Raw genomic sequence first — 9964 nt, forward strand, 5'->3', positions numbered from 1 at the left:
AATTTTTGTTGTGTTTTCAATTCATTGATGATAAATCTTTACCATCAGGACAACCTATCATGGGGTTTTATTGGCAAGATTTGCTGAAAGAGGATTTGCTATTGTTTTTCCTTGAATTTGATAGAACGTGAGTTCCTCAGGGTCAGCCAGGGGCTTTCCATAACTATGTAGGGGGATGCCTTCTACTCTCCCTAAGTCAGTGGTTCTCAATCTGGGGTCTCCAGATGTTTTTGGTCTATAACTCCCAAAATCCTAGCCAGTTTACCAGCTGTTAGGATTTCTGGAAGTTGAAGGCCAAAAACATCTGGGGACCCCAGGTTGAGAACCACTGTCCTAAGTCCCAGTCCAGCATTCAAAGCACTGCACTACAAGGAGTCTCTGGAGCCATATATGTACTAATACAAAAACACTCTTTCACACAGAGGAATGCATAATTGTAATTGGGAGGAAGATCCATTTTGGATTTAATTTAATTTAATTTATTCCAATTTAATTTATTATTGCTTTTACATTTTAATTATTACTCACTTTTGACAATGTAATTATTACAATGTAACAATTCTAACTATAGTTATTATTATACTTATTGAGGAGAGTGCTGAAGGGGCATAGAGACCTCTGACAATAGCTGCTACAGAGTCTCTCCTAAGAGACACATTGGCCTCCTGCCCTCAGAAACAGGCCCTCTGATACTATTTCCTAGAACATCCTCTCAAGAGGGAAAACAGACATACCCCATGCTCATTGGAGAGGGGCCAAAGGTGGGTGATGAGGAAGGGGATGTCCAGCAAACAATTTTCTGGTGCAATGGCATTCCTTCCCAACATTTCACAAATAAAAATTGGGACATTTGGCTGAGTGACAGGATCATGTGGTCTGTGTGCTGTGGCAATGTAACAAGAAGATACAAAAATACTATTCTAAATAAACCCTATAATGTATGTACTGAGCTTAAGGAAGCTTCAGTTAAGACGCTACAGCATTTTCCTTCCTTATCTTGAGTGGAGTATTAACTAAAGTTGGCCCTTGTTTCTTTTTCCATGGATTCAACTAGCTACAATTTGAAAAGATTTATTAAAATTGAAAAAAACAACAACACTTGTTAATTTTGCCATTTCCTATAAGGGATGCCATTTTTTTTACACTATTGTAAATAATGGGAGTTGAGCATCTGCTTATTTTGCCATACATAGTAGGTCCTGGAAACAAAGTTCTTCAGATTTATTTATCGTGTCAGAAGCAAACAAAGGGTACAGTTGTAATGTATTTAAAACACAAACAAAGTTTTTAAAACTTGAAATTATACTAAATGTCCTTTGACCAGGAGCTGGCCACTTGGAATGCCTCTGGTGTTGCTATAAGTAGGTCCTCCATTGTGCATGTGACAGGGTTCAGGTTGCATTGTAGTAGGTGGTCTGTGGTTTGCTCTTCTCCACATTCCCATGTCATGGATTCCACTTTGTGGCCCGATTTCTTAAGGTTGGCTCTCCATCTTGTGGTGCCAGGGCACAGTCTGTTCAGCGCCTTCCAAGTCGCTCAATCTTCTGTGTGCCCAGGAGAGAGTCTCTTATTTAGTATCAGCCATGACTTAAGGTTCCGAGTTTTAGCCTGCCACTTTTGGACTCTTGCTTGCTGAGGTGTTTCTGCGAGTATCTCTGTAGATCTTAGAAAACTATTTCTTGATTTAAGGCATTGGCATGCTAGCTGATATCCGAACAGGGGATGGGCAGGAAATGTCACTGCCTTGGTCCTTTCATTGTTGGCTCTTACTTCCTGGCAGATGTCAGGTTGTGCAATACTGGCTAAACAGTATAATTACTGCAGTGGTGTGAGGCACAGACATCCTGTGATAACGTGGTATGTCTCATTAAGAGCCACATCCACTGTTTTAATGTGGAGATATGTGTTCCACATTGGGCATGTGTATTCAGCAGCAGAGGGCAGATGATTTCAGTTGCAGTCCTTCAGATATCAAGGGCCCAATGTACTTTTTTCAGTTTGAATTAATCAGTAATTGAGATAAACTAGGATGAAGGGGAAAAGAGAGAGAAGGACAGAGAGAAACCATAACTTTTTAAGAACAACTGAGAAATCAGGATGACACAGGGTTTACTGGAGCTGTCACTCGACCTGGCAGCAGCAGTTGTTGGAAACTGTGCACCATCCTTGAGGAGTATGCAGCCAATGGATTGTGGGTTGTACATTCCCAGCCTCATGTTAGGGTTGATCCTCCTCCATAGGTATAGTTGCCTGAAATTAAAGAAAAGATAATGTAGCTGAGGGAGAGTGAGCTGGCCTGGGGAATCGAAGCCTAATGTTTTTGCAGTTCAGTGGATTGAAGGTGGACTAAGAAACAGATCCCAATGTGAAAGCTGTCTATTCATCAAAACTTTACTAGCTTTAAATATAGCATGAAGGCCAGAAGGGGAATTAGACTGCTTACTAGACATCTCTATCTGCAGATAAACAACAAAGGGGAAAAGTCAGACAGCCTACAGCATATCCCAATGGGAGTGTGCTGCAAAGTTGAAAACCAACAGGACTCAACAGTGCAAAAAATCTCTGAGCAAGCAAGGAGATAATGATTGGAAGGATAAGCCAAGAACTCAAGCAAATCACATCTTCTACTATTGGAGACATAACCTATCTTTATTTATACTCGTTCAGTTTGATTTGGAGAATGTTCTATTCCAGCCCAGATATGATGATTCGATCCACAAAAGAAGAAGAGTATGGTCCGTATGTACTACATAACTGAGATAAAACACAATTCCTGCAATAGATTGTGTGTTCAGATGCATACTGTACAATATACATGCATCAAGAGAGAGAGGAGTTTTCTTTAGAAGAAGAATGGGTATGGGGCAGTAAATTCCAGATTTATGCATATTATAAAGCATCTCATATCATTAAGGACAGGCAATTTGTAGCTATCTAGATGTTGGATTGTACCTCCATTAATCTTTCACCATGGTAGTTGTAGTTGCGCAACTTCTGGATTGCCATATGTACTCCATTCTTGCATTACATTACACTGGAGCATTACATTACAGTGGTGCAGTGGGTTAAACCCTTGTGCCAGCAGAACTGCTGACTTGAAGGTTGGGTTGCTGACCTGAAGTTTCCAGTTCGAATCCAACCCGGGGAGAGCATGGATGAGCTCCCTCTATCAGCTCCAGCTCCATGTGGGGATATGAGAGAAGCCTCCCACAAGGATGGTAAAACATCAAAAAACATCAGTGCATCCCCTGGGCAATGTCCTTGCAGACAGCCAGTTCTCTCACACCAGAAGCGACTTGCAGTTTCTCAAGTTGCTCCTGACACAAAAAAAAGTACATTACTAAAAGAAGGGACATTCAAAATACTTTCTCTGAGGAGCATTTCTCCTCAGAGAAATGCAATAAAAAATAAATGTAAACAAAACATACAAAATATTCATAGACATGAAAGACTAAACAAGGTTTTTGAATTAAAGATCCAAATAATCAAAATGCTCTCATATAAAAACAAACAAGTAAACACTAATATGAATTAGTTCAACTCAATGAGTAGGTTTTGAGTAAACCCATTGAATCAATAGATCTCAATAAAGAGGGGGACTGACCAATTTACCATTGTTTCAATGGGTTGGGAAGAAATATTTGCTTTAAGCCAGGGGGGACACCATAAAACTATAGTGGTGTTTTTGTACATCTTGCTTCTGTTTGTATCATTTTCAGTCTTATTGCTCACCCATGTTGCTATAACTACAATGGAGACTATCCTTCCCATTGATTTAGAGTTTTAGTTGGTACCCCAAGCCTAAATTTTCTTATTGGTACATCTACATACGATGCTATATATATGGTGCCCTGTTTGATAGTAAAGCCATTATCACATCATTCCTAAGCATCTGGAAAATGGTACAACTCACCGTTTTGTGTTGGAAATCATAGTCTATATAACAAAAGAGAAAAAACATCTCTTATGTAGTGAAAACTTACAAATGCATTTATTTTCTTTTTTTAAAGAGCCTTCCAGGATTGCAAACTTATACTGAAACACATACACAAAGAGAGCTAAGCTTGTTGTAATACTTTGTATTGGATGTAGATATTGTTCCAGTAATGCTTAGCATTTGTTTTGATTTGCCTCAGCAGTGTCTAAATGCTATTTTTCATGTTCAGCACCTCCAACCCCAGTTTACACACATGAAAAGCTCCTTCAAAGTGTTTTTCTCCTGGCTTTGCCAGTGTTTAATGAAAAGTACTGTATTTGCTCTGAATAAATGCAGAGATGAAAATATGTGAGATACAATCTAGCTGAGCACTTGGCATTTGGCATGATTACAATAATAGCATACATACATGAATCTTTCAGTTTGATCACACGGTGGGCGGCAAACTTCTTTGACCTATGAAGCTGATCTGTGAACTTCGTCAAAAAATTCAAAACCACGCAGTTGTGGTGAGTGCATCCTATTTGCATAATTTGCCACCCAAGATGTAAATGTGTGCTGTACAAAGGCATACCAGGGTAAAAGAAGCGGCACATTAGAATTTGACAGAAGGGAATATTCACACTGCATTACACTTGCTGGTTTTGATTACACGTTTGCCATTTGCTTGTATCACCAAAGCTCCTCCAAGATCATCTTGGGATGATATTTATCCAGAACTTCAGGGCAGGGAGGAGGTCCACATGGACCAAAGAATATGTAAAAATCAGATTGAGTTTTACAGAATAGAAATGACAATGAGGGGGATGGTTTGTTTTTCTTTTTCTTGTCAAAATTCTAGGATGTGATGGGGAGGTATTTGAATATTGGGGTCTGAATATATTTCAGATTCCAGTACTGTTTAAAAAAAGAATGCATACATACACCCATTTTTTCCGCAAAGGGAATGTCTGTAGGACCTTGCTTTTAACTGGGGCTTGCTTAAAAAAAAAAAAAACACACACACACACACACACAAAAACACCCAGTCTGTTCACAATCCAAATTATGGAGGCTCTCTCTCTCTCTCTCTCTCTCTTTTCCTTCTACCCCTGAAATTAAAATGTGTCGGAATGCTCAGTACAGCTTTTCACTCTCTCTTGAATGGGTCCTTTAGTTTTTCACACCAAGGTGTCCTTCGGGGTGCCAGGTCAGGCTACCAAAACAGCTTCTACGAGGGGATTAGGACCAATTAACATCTCTGTACACAAAAGCTACTGGCAGCTGAACAGGCGGCCTGGTGGCCCGTTCGGAGGCTGCATTTTAAATAAGGGCCTTCTGTACTTGAGCTCAAGTGGGAAGAGGCGGAGAAAGTTTTTATTTATAATTGAAAAACGTTGCTCCCGGATAATGTGTGGATAAAAGCAGAGTGGTGTTCAGAAGTAGCTAACAAATATCATTTGAATATTGGCCTTTATTGTATTAATTCCCATCAAGGATACAGTAACAATGCAGGATTCCATGCTTCATATGGAGAAGAATTTCTTTAATCCGTTAGAGGAAAACAACAACAAAACAACAGATTGATCTTCAAATTCCATCAGGATCTCTTTTTTTTGGTTTAGACTTTTACCTCTTTTTGTTTAAAGCGGTTGAGTTGGCAATAGAGCACTTCTGTAGCAAAGTGCTAAAACCATCTGTAAGATAAAAATTTCAGAGTATCCATTATCACAGTTGCTATCACGAGGATAACTGCTTCATGATACTTTTTGGTTAATGGTGAAATAAAATACTTAATTTTACAAAGATGGCAGCAATATTGTTTAGTAACTGAATTTATCCATTTCCTCCTCTGTAAGTAGAAAAATCGGAATGAGAGGGACACATTCTGAGTGGGAAATAAACAGATGGAAAATAAATTGCCCCGTCTCCATTCTGCCCTCTACCTATTCCTCCGTACAAACCTTCTGCTTCTCATAGTTGACTGTCATTAAATTTAAAAACAAAAGACTCTGATATGGATGCTCTGTTTTGGTTTTTCATGCTCCTACAGTTAGCTTTTTAAAATAATGCAATGAATACAACATTTATTTCAGCAAAAATATAACATTCGTGCCAATTATTATTGATTAGCTAGCTCCAACTGAAATATGCCAATTGATGCTACTTAAGAACCTGAGTAGTAGTGGTATATTTTCCAAATATGGCCCCTTAAAATCATCACCCTTTGTGATCCTATCTGGATGTGAAAGCAAACAGAAAAGGTAACCAATAGATATGTGTGCTAATGTTTTAAGAACTCTAGTGATATATTAAGGTCTGTAGTTAGTACTAGGAATTTATTAAAGTCCATATAATACAGGCTGTGCTGAGAATGATAGTCATGCTTTTGCAATGAATTGCTGTCCTTTGAAGCATTTTATTCCAGCTAATAATGATGAGAATAACAATAACAGCAACAGCAAAGAATGCTGTTTCATTTGGGCTGAGAAGGAAAATTTATTTTAGCTCCTTGTTCATCCATTTCCCCCCACATTTTTTATTATAAGTATAAATGCAATAATCCCCATTAAGAAAAGAAAAGAGAAAAAAATCTTGAATTGGCATCCCAATGCCTATGAATTTTAAAAAGAAAGAATTGTAATGGGAAAGAGTGCAAGGAGACTATTTTAAAAACAACAGGAATCAATGGAAGGTTTTTTAAAAACATTTTTTAAAAAGGAATGAAAGAATGAAAAAATAGGCACTGATTTCAATGGATCACAATTAGCCTGGCTCCATTGATGCCATGGAACTTAGCCAGTTTATCTCAGCTGAAGAGCTGGCCCAGTTTAAGCAGTTGGTCCTGGATCAAAACATTCGTCGTGGTATTTAGTCATTTGTTTTAAGGGAGTAAGAATTCCGAACTGTCGAGGCAAAAGGGAAACCCCGTAATTATGATCATTTTCAGCCTCGGGATTTTTTTTTTATAAATAACGACAAACTCCACTCCAGCATGAGATTTGAGAGCAAACATGAAATGTTCTCAATGCATGGCTCCCCACCACCACGACTGCACAACTCCCTCGCTCCATTTCCTCCTCCCGCCTGCTCTCCCCTCCATTTTTTCCCCTTCTCGTCTTTAGTTTCAGATACTGTATTGTGTTTCTTCCGACATGTTGATTCTACCTCATGTTTAACGGTAATTGGCAGTGGTCTAGGTGGGGATGGAAACATTGTTATGTTTTGTTCATTTTTCACACTTCAGCAGTTATGCCTTTCTTCCCCTCAATGTATGCTTATTAGTGTATGAAATGCAGGTGTGTGGGAAATAGCAAGCGCGCATTGACAGGTTACTTTGTTGGCCACTGCCTAATTAGTAGCATAGTGGGAGCACCCTGCTATGCTTTAGTGCGATGCAGTGGAGCTGGTCTGTTCTAATTTCCTCGCAGCTTTGATATTCGCCAAGAGATTGACGGTTCGCACAAAAAGCCAAAGCGCGACAGAGGCCTGCAGAAACAATGGCCGCTCTTGCTTGTAGACACCACAGATGTGAGAGAAAGCGGACGCAAAACAATTGGCTGACACTGTCTAATTGTCTCCAATGTCAGCATCATTAATGTTTTCCCATGTAAAAAGTAAAAGGCCAAGGTTGTATCCTCCTTTTCTTTCGAGTCACATGATTATGTAACTTGCGCAGATTCAGATTAAGTGCTAATTGTATTTGCGCAATAAAAAGAAACCCAAGCTACCTTGAGTTTAATGAATATGTACTTAATTAATTTGACAGCCTTTATCCTTATTACTTATTCAGATAATCACAATCAGAATTAATAACATTTATAAGCAATTAAAATTACAGCCTATTGAGTGATAATATATGTTTACAACACACATTCTCTCTCTTTTCCGCTGATATGCAAATTATGAATACTTATTAGCCAAGATGTTGTTTGCCTGCCAGGATGATTCTTGTCTCGGTGTTAACAGCAACAAACAACTGTAATCACTTCAATGTCTAACAGTGCCTTTCACAATCAGACATTTTCTTGAAGCACAACATAAGACCATATCAAGAAAGGATTGGAAGAATTTATCAGTAATTGCCACATTGCAAAGATAAGAGGTTACCTGCATAAAAACAAAAATGCACCTCAGTTCTTTCAAATCACATATAACAGGTAAGAAAGGCAAAGCCTGCCATTCTCTAAACAGGTCTACTATTTCAAAGTGTTGCTTCCATAGGATAAACCAGAAAAAGGTAATTGCATGTTATATACCTATTCCATGCCTTGCCTGAAATTCCAGCTGAATTTTGCATTTGGACCATTTCTAATTGTGTAGCTTTGTTGGATCCCCTCCAGCTCCTATCAGCTGAAGAGAACAGTCTACAATTCTGAGCACTTTGAAGGCACATAATTATTATTACACTTAGCTCTTAGGCTGCTGAATTAAAAAACACTGCCATCCAGGGTTTAATCCTGGATGATGATGCCAATCTCATCTGAATTACAGAGACCTAAATTGGCAAGGAGGGTGGGATTAGCTGCTCTTTGCTTTGCCCACTGGATTTCCAGTTTCAGCATTGACTTGACGGACAGGAAGGGGGTTGCCATGGTTCACTGACATTCCACCTCACTGAGCAGGTGCCCTGTCTGACAACCCACTAAGCCGGAGTGCTTGTGTGTATTGCTGCATGCTCAGAATAGGAAAGGGATTTTGCTGGTTTACCACCCACCCTGATCCTTAGCAGCCTCTTTTTCTAGTCTAGTGGAGGCAGTGTTGGAAGTTACATTGAAGACCTTACAGCTACCATACAAGTAGGGCTATAGCCAAGGGAGGGGGGTAGGGGTTCAATTCCCCCCCCCCCCAAAAAAAATTCAGGTTTTTTTAAAAAAACTTGTTTATTCATGAATTTTAACTGATTAACCAAATCCCCATGAGTGTCCACTGAAGTTTATCTGTCTTGAGTGTCCACTGAAGTTTATCGATGGAACCTGATTTCTAAATTATTTTGATTTATGGAACTATACTTTTCATGATTCACTAAAAAAAGTTTCACCCCCCCCCCCCCCGAAATTCTTTTCTGGCTATGGTCTACCCCACATAGAGAACAGCTCAGGATCTCATCTTGCCTGATGTGCTCTAGGTATAAGCTACATTTGGCATTCTTTTCAGGTCTTTAGGTGAAAGGAACATATTCCATTACCTTGGGTGATTTGGTCACATATGGACTTTAGGAAGTTTCTGATTCATTAATTTTATTGACTCCAAGTTCCACATTTCTGGAGGAAGGGGGAATGAGATACTTATTAAATAAATGAACCATTAACACATACCTCCCTCTTGTATTTATCTAATATTTTATCTTATGCCTGAAAAATGTGCTGAAGCATTGCAATTACAACATTTTCTGATTCAAAGTACATTGAACTAAAAAAAAAATCATTTTGTCAAGTTTTTTCCCCCCAAGTATTGCTTTTAGAATGTATCTGCTTTGTGTCAAAACATCCAAACTTTTCCTAGCTCTGTTTTAAACACTTCTAAATAGCACATGGAAGCTTGTGGTCTAACAAAAAAAAAATCCCCAAAGAAAAATAACATTTTCAAACTGATTTTGTTAGCTTGTTCTCATTAATCAGCCCCTTTCACTCATCGCATGTTGTTATTTTTTCCCCTTTTATAGCTTGACTGTGGAATCCTCTTATCCTGCAAATAATAAATACATAAACATGTTATTGTTACTAATAATCAACAAGTACCCGATATTTTGAAGTGGTGGAAATAATTGTCTAGTCTAAACCAAGCCTTACTGAGCCTAAGGAGATGGAAATGATGAGAATCAAGCTCACTTTTCAAGGTTTTCTTTGTGAGACAGTATGAGAGAACTGAAAATAGATAGAAAGGAAGAAGGAAGGTGAGTATAGCTAGGAAGCTATGAGATGAACGATATGGAAGAGAGAGAGAGAGAGAGAGAGAGAGAGAGAGAGAGAGAGAGAGAGAGAGATGCATAAGGCAAGAGAAGACACATATAGTCATGGATGAGAGGGAAGAGGAGGAGAGAAAAGG

General features: G+C 38.8%; 1 long non-coding RNA gene across 1 annotated transcript; it reads right to left on the reverse strand.

The window, feature by feature from the left end:
- Positions 1-1206: 1206 nt before the first annotated feature.
- On the reverse strand, positions 1207-7621 carry LOC134297630 (uncharacterized). The gene is made up of 3 exons (XR_010004441.1): positions 5550-7621; positions 3914-3936; positions 1207-2250 (listed from the first exon to the last, which is right to left on the reverse strand). It is a non-coding gene; the product is annotated as an uncharacterized LOC134297630 (long non-coding RNA).
- Between the last annotated feature and the right edge of the window lie 2343 nt (positions 7622-9964).

The sequence above is a fragment of the Anolis carolinensis genome, chromosome 3 (assembly GCF_035594765.1).
Source record: "Anolis carolinensis isolate JA03-04 chromosome 3, rAnoCar3.1.pri, whole genome shotgun sequence".
Classification (NCBI taxonomy): domain Eukaryota; kingdom Metazoa; phylum Chordata; class Lepidosauria; order Squamata; family Dactyloidae; genus Anolis; species Anolis carolinensis.